A 15050-nucleotide genomic window follows, 5' to 3' on the forward strand; every position below is an offset into this window, starting at 1 on the left:
TTGCTGGGATAATTAAAAACTAGGATACAAAGAAAGGAAGGAGGAGGTCTAAGAAAGAAGGTGATGACAGTTGAGGATTTGGAAATAATGAATTTGTTTTTTCTTTTTTTGTAAATGTTTTTAATTGTGTTGTATTTAACTGACTGTCAACATCCGTTCTCTTCGCTGTCAATGAACTCTCCCGAAATGTCAATCACTGGGAGCCCGTTCCCAGGTTCAGAGCAGTGGTAATTTAATTTTAATCACTCTCTCCTGCAGGATACACAGTCCAAAATTTTTCCCCTCTTCTCCTGCTTCCAAGGGGGGTCTAATAATTTCAATCGATGGAAGTTTAATCCTTTACATAAGGCTTTCCGAGACCTTAACTTGTAAGCTCTTTGCTTCAGTCTATTTACAAAAGGGGAAGGTAGACTTCCTGTTTTGAACCTTCCCCGTTTGATGCCAAATTAAGATATTTAAAGATCCAATTTTCCGTTTTACTCACGGGTTGTTGTTTAAAATCCAATTGTCCACAAGAAAAAGTCAGCGCTCTCCGACAACAGCAATGCGGCTTCACTCCATGAAAGAAGCGGTCGATTCAAAGCACCGCGCCGCTCACCCCACGTCGCTCCGGATCCCCAAAACAGGGTTTCCCTGCGAGTAAAAACAGGGTTTCCCTCCTCCCAATCGGAGGAGCTCCACCATTGCCGGGGGCGCCAACCTGGAAGTCTCTTGACCCATGCTCACTGGTTTGTGCAAGCCATGGAGGGTTGACTAGGTAGAACCAGGGTGCAGGTGAATGCTTCACTGCATGATAGGATGGTCCCCAAGAAGGTGGTGGTGCAGCCACTGGGGGGGAGGCAGTGAAATGAACCCAGAGGTTTATGCCAACTGCCACCCAGTCAACAATGCACCTTTCTTTGGCAAGATGATTGACAAAATGGTGGTGGTTTAGCTGTCTCCCCCTGTTGAATATCAGGCTGTAAAGTACATGGATAGGCTCCTCCATGTGATCAGAAGCTACACTGATTGCTAAGGGCTTAAGATCATGTGGTAGAGCAGGCACAGGCAAACTCAGCCCTTCAGATGTTTTGGGACTACAACTCCCATCATCCCTAGCTAACAGGACCAGTGGTCAGGGATGATGGGAGTTGTAGTCCCAAAACATCTGGAGGGCCGAGTTTGCCTATGACTGTGGTGGAGGATACTAAGCATGTTCAGCTGCATAGTGGCTGGTGCCTATTAGATTGAGTAGCAAAGAAGGCAGGGAGAGCAACAGTAGGTGAAGCCAGAACTAGTGTCAGGCAGAGCAAACTGGTGCTTTCTGTGTAGTCTTTTTGGTGCCAAATAAATTCACCCAGTCCTTTTAGCAGTTTTAAATCTGGGCTATAAACTATTTTATGCTGCCTCCTTCAAGAATTTCCTTGAACTTTTATGGCTGATTGTTGGCTTCCTGTTCTTGTTATTATTTACCGTCTTGCTTAATATTTTGTTGTAAATTGCCCAGGGAATGTTCTTTAATGGATGGCAATATAAATCTTAATAATAATAACAACAATGGCTTAGCCCCCGCGCCAAATTGCCGGTCTGCTCTCAAGCGGAGAAATGGGCCTATTCTGAACAGGCTGCCTCCAAAGTAAGTTCTTCTTAAGGGAATAACCTTCTCTCTCTCTCTCCATCTTCTCTCAGAAATGCTTCTCTCTCTGCGCTTTCTGATGCCCCTGTGTCAGTCTCCATCTGTGTCATGGCCTCTTTGGGAGTGGGTGGCAGAGAATGGAGAATATTAGGCAATATATTGAGTTTGAAAAGTTGCCCTGCGTGGGGACATGCTGGCAAGAGAGAGAAATCAGAAGGGGAGGGAGAGGGAGCTGGCGAGGCTGAGCACTGCTAAGGCTGATGAAGAGAGACAAGGAGCAGTCAAGAGTGACGAAGAGTGACCAAGGAAAACCAAGGCAGCAGCCGAGGAGTGCAGGGGACTTATTGAGATTCGGAGGCACCGGAGCGGAGCAGCCGACTGTGGCTGCTGGCAGATGCTGAGCAGTAAGCGAGATTTACCCGCTTCTGTCTACTTACCAACAAGTTATTTCCAGGCATTGCTTCTCGGCTGGGATGGAGTTTTCAATCACGATGCATGAGGTGGGTCTAATTCCAGGGACTCCTCGCTGAGTATGACCTTAGGGCAGGAGGATTGTTGAGTGCCTCACCTCAGCAGGCTGCTGCTTGAAAGGCTCCAGACTCACATGTTACTTCCCCTGAATTGCTCATGGCATCCTAATATACTGAGAGCGGGACAGCATGACTCGGAGACGGATCAGATTTATATTTTTAAAGCATAGGCAACAGTATTGTTCCATAAGGGGTTGGGGTTGAGGAAGTCCTCCAAAATCTATAGTTAGGCAAGGCCCAAGGCCAACCCAAAGATCACAAAAAGAGAATAAGCTTTCATGTTCCCCAGAATTCTTCACCAGGCAAGATGTTGCACAGAGCAAGCAGGGCAGATGGGGAGGATAACTTTTTTAAAAAAATGTACCAAAATTTTGCCTGATATTGTAACCATAGGAGCCACTTGTAAACTCAGTGCCAAGATGGAGGTTACAGGCTGAATAAGTCTCTGCTGGATGCTACAGATATCAGGCTGCACATCTAGGATTGTGGGGCTAAAGTTGTGTACATGCCACACGTTGAAGGCACATTCAAAACACACAAAGAATCGTGGAAGCTGAAGTTTGCCACTGAACTACAGTTTCCAGTACCCTTAACAAACTACAGTTCCCAGGCTTCTTCTCGGTGTGTCTGTGTTAAATGTACTTTAAAGGTATGGTGCATAGCCAAAGCAGCAATGACTGCTCCCCATTATTTAAAATAAATGCCTGACTGTGGCTATTCCCCAGGTCCAATGCTTTGTGTGAAACACACAGGCTCCTGATCAAGCAGAAATTTATAAAATGTTCAAATTGTTTCTCAAAGACTATTGATGAAAAAAAAGAAGAGGAAGATCATAGAAAAGAAGAAGAAGAAGAAGAAGAAGAAGAAGAAGAAGAAGAAGAAGAAGAAGAAGAAGAAGAAGGGGAGTTTGGATTTGATATCCCGCTTTATCACTACCCGAAGGAGTCTCAAAGTGGCTAACATTCTCCTTTCCCTTCCTCCTCCACAACAAACACTCTGTGAGGTGAGTGAGGCTGAGAGACTTCAAAGAAGTGTGACTGGCCCAAGGTTACCCAGCAGCTGCAGGTGGAGGAGCAAGGAAGCGAACCCGGTTCACCAGATTACGAGTCTACCGCTCTTAACCACTACACCACACTGGCTCTAGAATTGGAAGGGACCCTGAGGGTCATCTAGTCCAACCCTCTGCAATGCAGGAATCTCAGCTAAAGCATCCATTAGTTAGCCATTAGTTAGCCCAATGTCAAGGACAGCCAACAGTCATGCTTTTCACTGACCTCCAGCCATTGATCCTCAGTCAGTCCTGAGACCCCTACTGGTCAGCAACCTGCCTGAAGTTCCTGTGTGATTCCTTCTGTGCCCATCCACTGGCACAACTGTCTTTGAATGAGTCAGTCTGTGAGTTGTTGAAGCTAAGGTGGCTGTAAGGTGCCTACCTGCTTGGCCTATACAAAAACCTTTTAATCCAGCTCAGTTTCTGTTCACTGAGACTTCCTTCCTAATACTTCCAGGCTTAGAACAAACAAGACAGAAAAGCCATTTACCCAATTAGCAATTGTGTGAATGACTTTGAAAAAGCAAACTGTAAGCAAAAGGGATTTGGTTTAAGCACCCTTGCCCCCTGCTGCAGTCCAGATCTGGATCAGGCCACTTGTGTCTGCTGTCTCCATTGTGTGGGGGGTGGGGTGGGGTCGTTCTCATTCCCTTCCATGTCTGCAATTTACTTGTAAAAAGCCATTCAGTCCATTAGCAAGTGAGAAAATACCGTCACATCTCACCTGGCCCTTAACTCCTCCCTTGTCAGCCCCCAGGTCCCCAGACTCAATTTCCCTGACTCTGCTATACTAGTAGTCCTATTGGCTTACCTGACTGGCTACTAGATCCTATGCTGAAGAGTGACATATGCATCCCATAATACTGCTGCTACAAAATAACAAGAACAACAGCAGCCAGTGTGGTATTGCGGGGGGGAGGGGGTATAGAGTGTTGGACTAGGACCCAAGAGACCAAGGCTCAAATCTGCTATCAGCACACAAATCCCCTTACCCCATTCCCCCATGATGGAGAGATTTCTATTTTAAATTATAGAATTTTTCACCTATACGTATGAATTAACATATGCAAATTTTATGCAAACCACTCTCCTTTCTTTGTCCTCTCTTTTGGTGATGCATAAGTGGCCACCCTAGCTTTGAGAAGAGCTTTGTTGCATCCCATTAGCAAAGGTCCTGGCCATGATCAGATGCCTGTTAGCTACCTGTCCAAGGCTACTTAGCTACATTATTATTTGGCAATGATGACACAGATGCTCCTGCATGAATCCCAGATGGGCTCTAAAGAAAAGTGAGTGCTGCCCTGCAGGGCATGAGTTTGGCAGTGTGCGAGGAAACCATTCCGTCCTGGCACGTCCCATTTAAGCTCTTAAGCTTCTGTTTGATTTTTTGTTGTTGTAGAACATGGAACTGATTAAAATAAAATAAAAATCTCCTTAAGCCTGAGTGTAGATCTTGATGAATATTTCAGCTTTGGGTTGCTCTTCTGCTGTCTCTGAATCTGGAAAGAAGAAGAAAAAATAGCAGATCACAGTCTACATAAATAAATAGGAACCGAAGAGCTCCAACCTGAGCAAAGAGTGCTGTGTGTGTGTGTGTGTGTGAGTGAGTGTGTGTGATCATGCTGTGGATGCACACTCACTATTTTGAGCACACAGACCAACTTGATGCCCTCCAGATGTTTTGGCTCCTCCACCCCCTGTGGGCCAACTTTGACAGGCCCAGCTGTCAATCATATGATGCCATAATGTTGTGCCCTTCTTCATGTACCTCCTCCTAGAGAGGTCTGGAGGGTGGCAACATGAGAACGGGCTTTTTCTGCGATGGTTTATAAAATGCTCCTCCCAGGGAGGTTCGCCTGGCGCCTTCATTATACATCTTTAGGCACCAGGCAAAAGCACTCCTCTTTAACCAGGCCTTTGGCTGATTGACACCCAGTGCCCTTTTAAATGTGTTTGGTGGGTGTAATTTAAACATACAGTCAGAAGGGGGAGCAGGAAGAAGACATTGGCTGGATCTACACAGAGCTTTTTAACGTTATTAGAATGATATTGGATACCTTGTTCTGAAACGTCACAGGGCATACTGGTAAAATAAAAATGTTCCTTACCTTGTTTCCTCCATAACAACACACTTTCCCATACTGCCAGTTCCTCGTTGCTCTGCAGCACCCTCTAGTGTCACATTTTGATAGCGGATTATTAATGTTACAAGCAAAATGTAATGTGTCCAAATCCATTATGATAACCATTCCCTATCCCTTCCTTAAAGTTATAAACCATGAGGGCAGATCTGCTCATTGTGTCTTCTCCATTCCTCCCACCCCACAACAAGGGTGTGTGTGGGTGTGGGTGTGTTTTCAATCCTGTTGAGTACTCCTTCCCAAACAGCTTCCCTGTGTGGAAGGCATGCTTGCAAATGAGCAAGGAGATATGGATTTTGCAGAATGCTGTTTCAGGGGCAGGGAGGAGAGTCAGGCGGGGAAAAGAAGAGCTCAGGCAGAAAAGGAGCACCCCACATTCAAAGGCATCTGTGGCATTTGCCCGTTCGTTTGAAAATGTCTGTACAGGGGGAGAGACAGCGTTAATAGGTAGACCAATAGAAAAGCCAGAGGCAGAGCCTACCTGTTTATAAAAGGGCTTAGCCCGAGGTTTGGGGTGGTTGGTTTTAGTTAGTTGGTTGGCAAAAGGCAGTTAGGAAAGCAGTTGGCAGACAGTTGGAATTAGAGAGACAGTTAGTGCAGTTGGTTCTTGTGTGAGGGGAGGTAGAAGAGTTAGAGACAGGATAAAAATAAGACTAAGAAGGTAAAGAGTAACAACGTTTTGAACACAGTTAAAGTTTATTTGTGTCTGCAATAAGCTACACCCTTCTTTGTTAACTTAAGAACCTGACTGAGACTAAGTGATTTACTGGGGAGGACCTGGTTCGTGGCAGTGGATTAGTGGTGTATGGGTCAATAGTCCGTGAGATGACCAGGGGGTCTATATGAATGCCACAGCATTCACTATCACCATTCCTACCTTCTTCCAAGAGATGCAACCGGCTCAGTTGCTCCCTTCTTCACTCTCAGGCCTTTTCATTCATGGTGTCTCTCCCACCCACACCTGCTCCTCCTTCATATCCAACTCTGCCCTCCAGTCCTAGATTGTTCTGGGTGGCCCATTCCAAAATGTGAAAATCTTGGGCTGTCACCACCTTAATCAAATGAAACCAAGAACCTCTCACAGAAAAGAATTCTGATTCAGTTTATGGTTTGGTTGAATCAAGTGCATAGCCCTAGTATGTGGCCCCTATAAGCTTGGCTGAGAAGGAAATGTGGCCCTCAGGCTGAAAAGGATTCCCTGCCTCTGATATAGAGGAATGGGCTGCCCAATCCCTATACATCACAAGCCCAATTCTGACTGTCCCAATCCTTATTTAAAGGGGGGGAGTATTGTCTAGTTTGGCCCAGAACCATGCTTCTATTTCCCCTATGGTCACTCGCAGGGAGGGGACAGATCAAGGCTGAGATTTCCTTTCTTTTCTAAAATGATATTCAGACAGCAAGAAAAGCACAAGCCATAACGTTTTGTCACAGTGACATACCTGTGAATATCTATACATCTAACATGATCAGCGTGGGGTAGTTTGGTCTTGACCCTTTTGCTAAATGTCCCTGCACCTCATCTTGCATCCGGGGGACATTTCTCTCTACCACAGCCTTGAATCAAATAGACCACAAAGTGATTTCCCAAAGCATTAAAAAAAAAAAAATCAGAGCGCTAAAAAACATGCTGTGCACCCACTGGATGCATCTACATGCACAGTACGCCTCCTCCAAAGCTGGAGGATTTCAGCAACAATCTAAATCTAAAAATAACTGTATACAATAATAATTACACTTTAGGGACATTGCTGGAAGAGGCGGGGTGGGTCTTTTGTTTCCCATTGGCTGGTGTTTAAACATATGGATTTCACATGGCAAACACACCAACAGCCACTAGGGGGCACCCGCTTACCTCAAACTTTTCTTTCTTAAGAAAACGGAAAAAAATATCTGTAATATTATAAGTGCTGACTGGAGAATACAAAGTGAAGGGAGATGCCAGAATGCCTTTCCTGCTCCCTCTCCAAACAGCGAACACTCACCCTCCTGCCTGCATTATCTAGCCTGTATATACGTAGACTCACACCTCTAGCCAGAATGCAAGTTCCCCAATTATTTATGCTGCAAGCGTCCTTTCACAAATATACCGATTGCATAGATATTCGCTTAGCAGTAGGAAGGCTGGAGATTAGCTTGAAAATACTCCACTGGTTGCAGTATGTCTGCACATATGCATTGCTAGTTGACTTTAAAATGGAGCAAACCACATTTAGCAGCAAAGGTAGCTATGGAAACATAACCAAAATCGTTCCAGCACCTTTCGTGCCGAGCCAGTTCTTGCAGACAGAGAACACTGTCAAGGGAGGAGAGAATATTGTTTCTTATAAATAATACAATGCAAGGTGTACTGCAAACAGAATCGATATATTAGCAGCTAGAAGTGAAGAGGCTTCAGGCTAATGTACCTAATAGACAAAATCCTGATTCCTGAAGAATTAATTGTGCTGAAAGGCTGCCTTTTCCTGGTTTTGTGTTGGTGTCCAGGCAGAAATTTCTCCAATAAGTCTCTCTGCATGTGTGTGTGTGTGTGTGTATGTGTGTGTGGTGAAAAATGGCACACAGGTACTCCTTAATAAAAGTGTCTTGCGTGCCAACACAAAATGTCTTCCATGGGCAGCATAGAGGGCATAGAGTACCATCACACACACACAAAAACACTGCATATTTACTTCCTTCTAGGGGAGAGGTTTTAAGGCAGGTGTGTGCCATAAAACCCCCCACCCTTGTAGATTCCCCAAGAGTCCCTATTTTCCAGAGATAGTCCCTGATTTACAGAAGCCATCCCGATTTCTGATTTGATCCCGGAATGTCCCGCTTTTCCTTTGTTGTTTAGTCATTTAGTCGTGTCCGACTCTTTGTGACCCCATGGACCAGAGAACGCCAGGCATTCCTGTCCTCCACTGCCTCCCACAGTTTGGTCAAACTCATGCTGGTAGCTTCAAGAACACTATCCAACCATCTCGTCCTCTGTCATCCACTTCTCCTTGTGCCCTCAATCTTTCCCAACATCAGGGTCTTTTCCAGGGAGTCTTCTCTTCTCATGAGGTGACCAAAGTATTGGAGCCTCAGAAGAAGAAGAAGGGGAGTTTGGATTTGATATCCCGCTTTATCACTACCCGAAGGAGTCTCAAAGCGGCTAACATTCTCCTTTCCCTTCCTCCCCCACAACAAACACTCTGTGAGGTGAGTGGGGCTGAGAGACTTCAGAGAAGTGTGACTAGCCCAAGGTCACCCAGCAGCTGCATGTGGAGGAGCGGAGAAGCGAACCCGGTTTCCCAGATTACGAGTCTATCACTCTTAACCACTACACCACACTGGCTCAGGATCTGTCCTTCTAGTGAGCACTCAGGGCTGATTTCCTTAAGAATGGATCAGTTTGATCTTCTTGAAGTCCATGGGACTCTCAAGAGTCTCCTCCAGCACCATAATTCCTTAGGACATCCCTATTTTCACCAGGGAAATATTGAAGGGTATGGTAGGGCATCCCAATTTTTTTCAGTGGAGAAATATTGGAGGGTGTGCCTCAGTCTTGATACTTCAAGTATTTGGGGCCTAATGGAACATTCAGCTGGACAGAACAGGAAATGAGTTTTATCCAAGGATCAGGTCAACCTGCATCTTGGAGCTATACAGTGGTGCCTCGCAAGACGAAATTAATTCGTTCCACAAGTTTTTTCTTCTTGCGAGTTTTTCGTCTTGCGAAGCACGGTTTCCCATAGGAATGCATTGAAAATCAATTAATGTGTTCCTATGGAGACCGCTTGCCAGGCTGGTGGTGCGGAGAAGGGCTTTCCTCCCCACCGCAAGCCTTCAGGGCAGGTATGGGAACAGAGGGGAAGGCGCGCAGCGCTTCTCCTCTGTTCCCGGGGCTTGCGGTGGGAGGAGGGTTTTTCCTCCCCACGCCAACATTCAGAACAGAACACCACAAGTCTTCAGGACAGCCATCCCAAGGCTGGCGGCGGGAGGAGGTCTCTCCGCCCCACCGCCAGCCTTTGGAAGGCTGCTCTTCCCCGCTGTCCCGGAGATTTCCCTATGGGCTTTCGTCTTGCGAAGGAAGCCCATAGGGAAATTCGTTTTGCGAAGCGCCTCCAAAACGGAAAACCCTTTCGTCTAGCGGGTTTTTCGTCTTGCGAGGCATTTGTCTTGCGGGGCACCACTGTATTGCAAGGGAGAAGCTTATAGACAGACTCATCCCTGTCACTTCCATCCTGGAGCACTGCAGGGGGAAAAGTGCCTTCCACAATGGTGGATATGTCCTTCACTGTTGTGCATCGTTGTTGAAAAACAATAGACCTCCTCCCACCTAATGTGTTATCATAAGTGAATAGGGCAGTCATGTGACAACATAATTTTCTGCCCTGTCACTCGAGTGCAATAATAATAATATTAATAATAATTTATTATTTGTACCCCACCCATCTGGCTGGGTTTCCCCAGCCACTCTGGGCGGCTTCCAACAAAGACCAAAAATACACTTAAATGTCACACATTAAAAACTTCCCTGAACAGGGCTGCCTTCAGATATTTTCTGAATGTCAGGTAGTTGTTTATCTCTTTGACATCTGATGGGAGGGTGTTCCACAAGGTGGAAGCAAGAAGGCCCTCTGCCTGATTCCCTGTAACCTCACTTCTCACAATGAGGGAACTGCCAGAAGGCCCTCGGCGCTGGAGCTCAGTGTCCGAGCAGAATGATGGGGATGGAGACGTTCCTCCAGGTATAATCTTCCATACCAGATGAAACAGTATTTCAAGGGTTATCTGGGATGGTGTCCACTTTCCATATGTCTGGTAGCAGACATACAGGATAACACAGTGTGGTCTATCTCCCCCCCCCCAAAAAAAAAAAAAAAAATTGAGCCCAAGGCTCTACTGCACTGTAAATTAAATCCTAGGTGTAAAATGATGTCACTTCCGTTTCCTTTCTAGGGATGTTGTATGGAAAAAGAAATGGCTGCCCTGACATCATTTCCCAGGAGCATTTGAGGTTCCTGGAAAGGAAATGGAAGTGATATCATTTTTCCAGGGGTATTTTAGGTTACAGTTTGTGTGTCGCAGCACAGCAGTGAGCTTACCTTTCACTGAAATTGAGCTTTCCCCCTTAAAATAAGGGAGCTCATTTGGGTAAGTTTGGGTAAGTAAAGGGACCCTTGACCATTAGGTCCAGTCGTGGCTGACTCTGGGGTTGCGGCGCTCATCTCGCTTTATTGGCCGAGGGAGCCAGTGTACAGCTTCTGGGTCATGTGGCCAGCATGACTAAGCCGCTTCTGGTGAACCAGAGCAGCGCACGGAAACGCCGTTTACCTTCCCACCGGAGCGGTACCTATTTATCTACTTGCACTCTGATGTGCTTTCGAACTGCTAGGTTGGCAGGAGCAGGGACCGAACAATGGGAGCTCACCCCGTCACAGGGATTCGAACTGCCGACCTTCTGATCGGCAAGCCCTAGTCTCTGTGGTTTAACCCGCAGCGCCACCTGCGTTCCGTCTCATTTGGGTTCCAGACCTCAAATGATCATATTGCAGTTACATGGAATTGTTTTTCTTTTCATTAATTAAATAATAATAATAATAATAAAGAGACCACCCACTACCCACCACATTTCATAGAAGAATTCTCCACCATCACCCAAAAGGAACCACACATCTTGTTTATTTTTAATTTAATTGGGGGGGGAGGGGCAATGACATGTTGATTGATGATGAGTGAGGGGTAATTAATTAAATGGAAATTGATTTTGGAGCAGAATCTGGTTGAAATTAATTGGGGGTAAATTAATTGAAGAAGAACTGGTTTAGATTATCTGAGACGGGGTGCAGATTAATTGCAGTGTGTTCTTAGGGTGATTTGAATGTGAAGTTAATTGACTTGCCTTGTATATTGAAGTAATTGTTTTTAAATTTGCATCTGTATGCATAAATTAGCATATGCAAACTCTGTGAAAATTTGCATCCCTTTTCATCATGTTTTGCTGTTGTTTAAGCGGCAACCCTGCCTGTCCTTTCACCCACATAGCTTACCATATATTATTTGTACTCTGGAAAGCGACAGTCCAGCTGAACACAGTGCCTTTCTCCTTCTGTGTAAAATGAACCCAAGACTAAGCTGATGAGCTGTAATGCATTAAGCAGCATCACAGGCTGTGTGATTAAGGCCCAGAGATGTTCCTTCCCCAGTCTGGTGCCTCCACATGTTTTGATCTACAACTCCCATCAGCCCTAGCCATTATGGTCCTTGGGAGGTGTTTCCAAAAATATTTGGAGGGACCAGGTTGGGGAACGCTGTCTTAAATTAGCGAATAGTCCAGATCTAGCTAGATAATTGGATTTGGATTTGATATCCCGCTTTATCACTACCCAAAGGAGTCTCAGAGCGACTAACATTCTCCTTTCCCTTCCTCCCCCACAACAAACACTCTGTGAGGTGAGTGGGGCTGAGAGACTTCAGAGAAGTGTGACTAGCCCAGGGTCACCCAGCAGCTGCAGGTGGAGGAGCGGAGACGCGAACCCGGTTCCCCAAATTACGAGTCCATCGCTCTTAACCACTACACCACACTGGCTCTGTGCTGATGTCATACAGAGGAACCTTGGTTCTTGAACTGCTCTGTTCCCAAATGTTTTGGCTCCTGAACATCAAAAACCTGGAAGTAAGTGTTCTGGTTTTCGAACGTTCCTCGAAACCCAAACATCCGACATGGCTTCCAATCTGCAAAAAGCCTAGCTGTGAGCCAATCGGAAGCCGCACCTCAGAATTTGTATGTTTCAGAAGTCAAACATCCTTCCAGAACAGATTACATTCAACTTCCAAGCATCCACTGTACAGTGGTACCTCGGGTTAAATACTTAATTCGTTCTTGAGGTCCGTTCTTAACCTGAAACTGTTCTTAACCTGAAGCACCACTGTAGCTCCTCCTGCTGCTGCACCACTGGAGCACGATTTCTGTTCTCATCTTGAAGCAAAGTTCTTAACCCAAGGTAATATTTCTGGGTTAGCAGAGTCTGTAACCTGAAGCGTATGTAACCTGAGGTACCACTGTATTATATTCTCTTGCCTTTTGGTAACCCAGAGCCAGACTCAGGAGGCTGCAAATCTGAGCAGATGGTTGGTGTGTAGAGGAGATGCAGGCTGTTTTCTGCTGCAGTCACTTTCCCGCTCAGAATTGCCATTGGGAAGAAACTATATCTTTATGAGGAGAAATCCCCACGTAAGAAGGTTGTTCTGCAATAAACACTGACAGAATTGTAAATAGTTGACTGTATAAATGGGAAAAGTCACTTGTTACACTAGCTGAATCTAGAGATATATGTTACAATTGGGTTCACTTGGCAATCTGACAGGAAACAGTTTAGACTGCTACAGTGGCCAGGAAGGTGGCTGGGATCTCAAGTCAGGGTTTCTATCAGCTAATAGAATCCAAAAGGTCAGACTGTGCGAGGTCCTTTAGTGGTCATTCCATTCAGACTTACTGGTCAATGGTTATAGGCCACTGATGTTTTGGAATTCCAGTAAGAACCAGCTGATTGGTGAACCCGGAAAGAATGGAAGTGCAAACTCAACATTCTTTAAGGGTCAGCTAGGCAGTTTTCAAGGGGCTGTGAAAAGATTCATTGAGGGAATAAAGAAAAGACTCTGAAGAGGCAGGAAGCAAACCTGCAGAGGGCCTAGACCCCAGAAGAGCCGCAGGAACTGGTGTCAGTAGAGTTCAAGAGAGATGCAGGGACAATCTTTGTGGCAGCAGGTAGTTGCTGGAGAGTAAGAAGCCATCCTCAAAACTGAAATCAATGAAGGTGGAAGCCAAGATAGGCTTACCATATTTCAAAATCCAGACAAAAAAGTTGTTGAGCTTTTCTGTCAAATTTACAGCAGCAACAACAAACCCTGAAGTTTTTGAGCTACCTTTAAGGAACACTGGCAAAAACGACAATGCCGACGTTGGTTGCCATACGTCCGGATTTTCCCATACATATATATATATATATATATATTTTTTTTTTTTTTTTTGCGATTTCTGCTTCTGACTGCAATATTTCAGATATGTCCAGGAAATTCCGGACGAATGGCAACCCTAAGGAAGACCTTCAAGGGGATCTGAAGATTTTGGCAATAGTAATTTGGGAGAGCTGGAGCCAGAGCATCAGCAGAGGTTGGTTAATCTGAAGAAACAGTGTGTCCTTGACCAGAGAGAAGACTGGTGATAAAGTCCTAAGGAAAGCCTGCGGGGAGAAGAATCCTGATTGAAGAGAAGACTTCAGATTAAGTTCTCTATGCAGCTGTGATTTAACAAGGCAGAAGGGTAATTGGCTAATGGCTTCTTATAGAGGCTGGATGCCGAGTAGGTCTCTAGATTTCCATCTAAAACAATAGTAAACAACCTGCAAATAAATCCATTATTTTATATTATAGTAAGATTTAATAAATCATAATACATTTGTTTGACTTTTAAACCTTGGTTCTCCTGGTCTGCTTGTCTTCTGCTTATATCTAGCTTCTGTGTGTGATAAGAAATGAACAAATAACTTATTTATATAAAACTAAATGGTGGCAAGGAAAATATATAGAAAAGTAAATAAAGCAGATACTTTGAATTTATGCTCTAAGTAGCAGGGATCCTTCCTATGATAATATAAATATGGTGTTGTTGCTTTTTAAAAAATTGTATATGGAAAAGAACAGCTGAGAGGTACAGCAGTGAGAGATCACACCTTGTGGTCCAAAGATGGGGTCCTCCATGCTTTGGTGGATAGTGGTAGGACATTTAAACCACAGCTGATCCTCCATAACAGCCCCTTGAGCTGCTTTTTCTCCTGCAGATTCAGACATGATCTTAAAATACCGCATACATGTGATTTTGGCCTAAATGGCTCTTTTCAACTAGGCTCAGTGAGGCACAGACTCGCTTCACTGTCATTGTGCAGACACCGATTCATCTTGCTTCCACTTGGATGGTAGTAGGCAGAGGCAGTACACTTAGCATATAGAACAGCCTTTCTCAACCTGTGGGTCCCCAGATGTTGTTGGACTACAACTCCCATCACCCCTAGCTAGCAAGGCAAGAGCTCAGGGATGATGGGAGTTGTAGTCCAACAACATCTGGGGACCCACAGGTTGAGAACCACTGATATAGAGGCATACACAATACCAGAGGGGTCCCTGCAAGAAGCATACACCCATACCCACTGCTGGATCCCTTTTTCAAAGGAAAGTCACCTTTCACATACAATTTATAACTGAATTGCAAACTGGAAATGAAAATAAGGCTGCACTCGTAAGCATATTTACTTGAATGTTAACTCCATCAAGATCAATAGGGCTTCCTTCAGGGAAAAATGTTTCCAGTGGGAGTGTTAAGGTGAAGTATCCATGTAGGACAACACTTGCTCTCTCTGAAATGCACTGTACTCTTTTTCTGCCCACCTCCCCTTGTGCTGCCACTGTTTAGAGCAAGGGTAGTCAACCTGAACCTGGTCCCTACTGCCCACTAGTGGGCGTTTCAGGATTCCAGGTGGGCGGTAGGTGGTTCTACGCTACCTGTTACTGCAGCACTGATGGGCAGTAAGGAAACTTTACCATCAAGAAAAATGCATTAGTGGGCGGTAGGTATAAAAAGGTTGACTACTCCTGGTTTAGAGGATTCCTTTCTTTTCACTGGGTCTTGGTGAAGGTGAATTTCCTGGTGGGTTGTGTCCTTGGATTCAGAGCACAACTAGCATGAA

General features: G+C 45.2%; 1 long non-coding RNA gene across 3 annotated transcripts; it reads right to left on the bottom strand.

Moving 5' to 3' along the window:
* Positions 1–706: 706 nt before the first annotated feature.
* LOC307216549 lies at positions 707–6038 on the bottom strand. Of its 3 annotated transcripts, XR_013839136.1 has the most exons (4): positions 5819–6038; positions 3420–4695; positions 2053–2258; positions 707–828 (listed from the first exon to the last, which is right to left on the bottom strand). It is a non-coding gene; the product is annotated as an uncharacterized lncRNA (long non-coding RNA). The 3 variants fall into 3 exon arrangements; XR_013839137.1 differs by lacking the exon at positions 3420–4695 and having other exon boundaries at positions 5305–6029; XR_013839138.1 differs by lacking the exon at positions 3420–4695 and having other exon boundaries at positions 5819–6028.
* Between the last annotated feature and the right edge of the window lie 9012 nt (positions 6039–15050).

Source organism: Podarcis cretensis (genome assembly GCF_951804945.1).
Source record: "Podarcis cretensis genome assembly, chromosome: 5".
Classification (NCBI taxonomy): domain Eukaryota; kingdom Metazoa; phylum Chordata; class Lepidosauria; order Squamata; family Lacertidae; genus Podarcis; species Podarcis cretensis.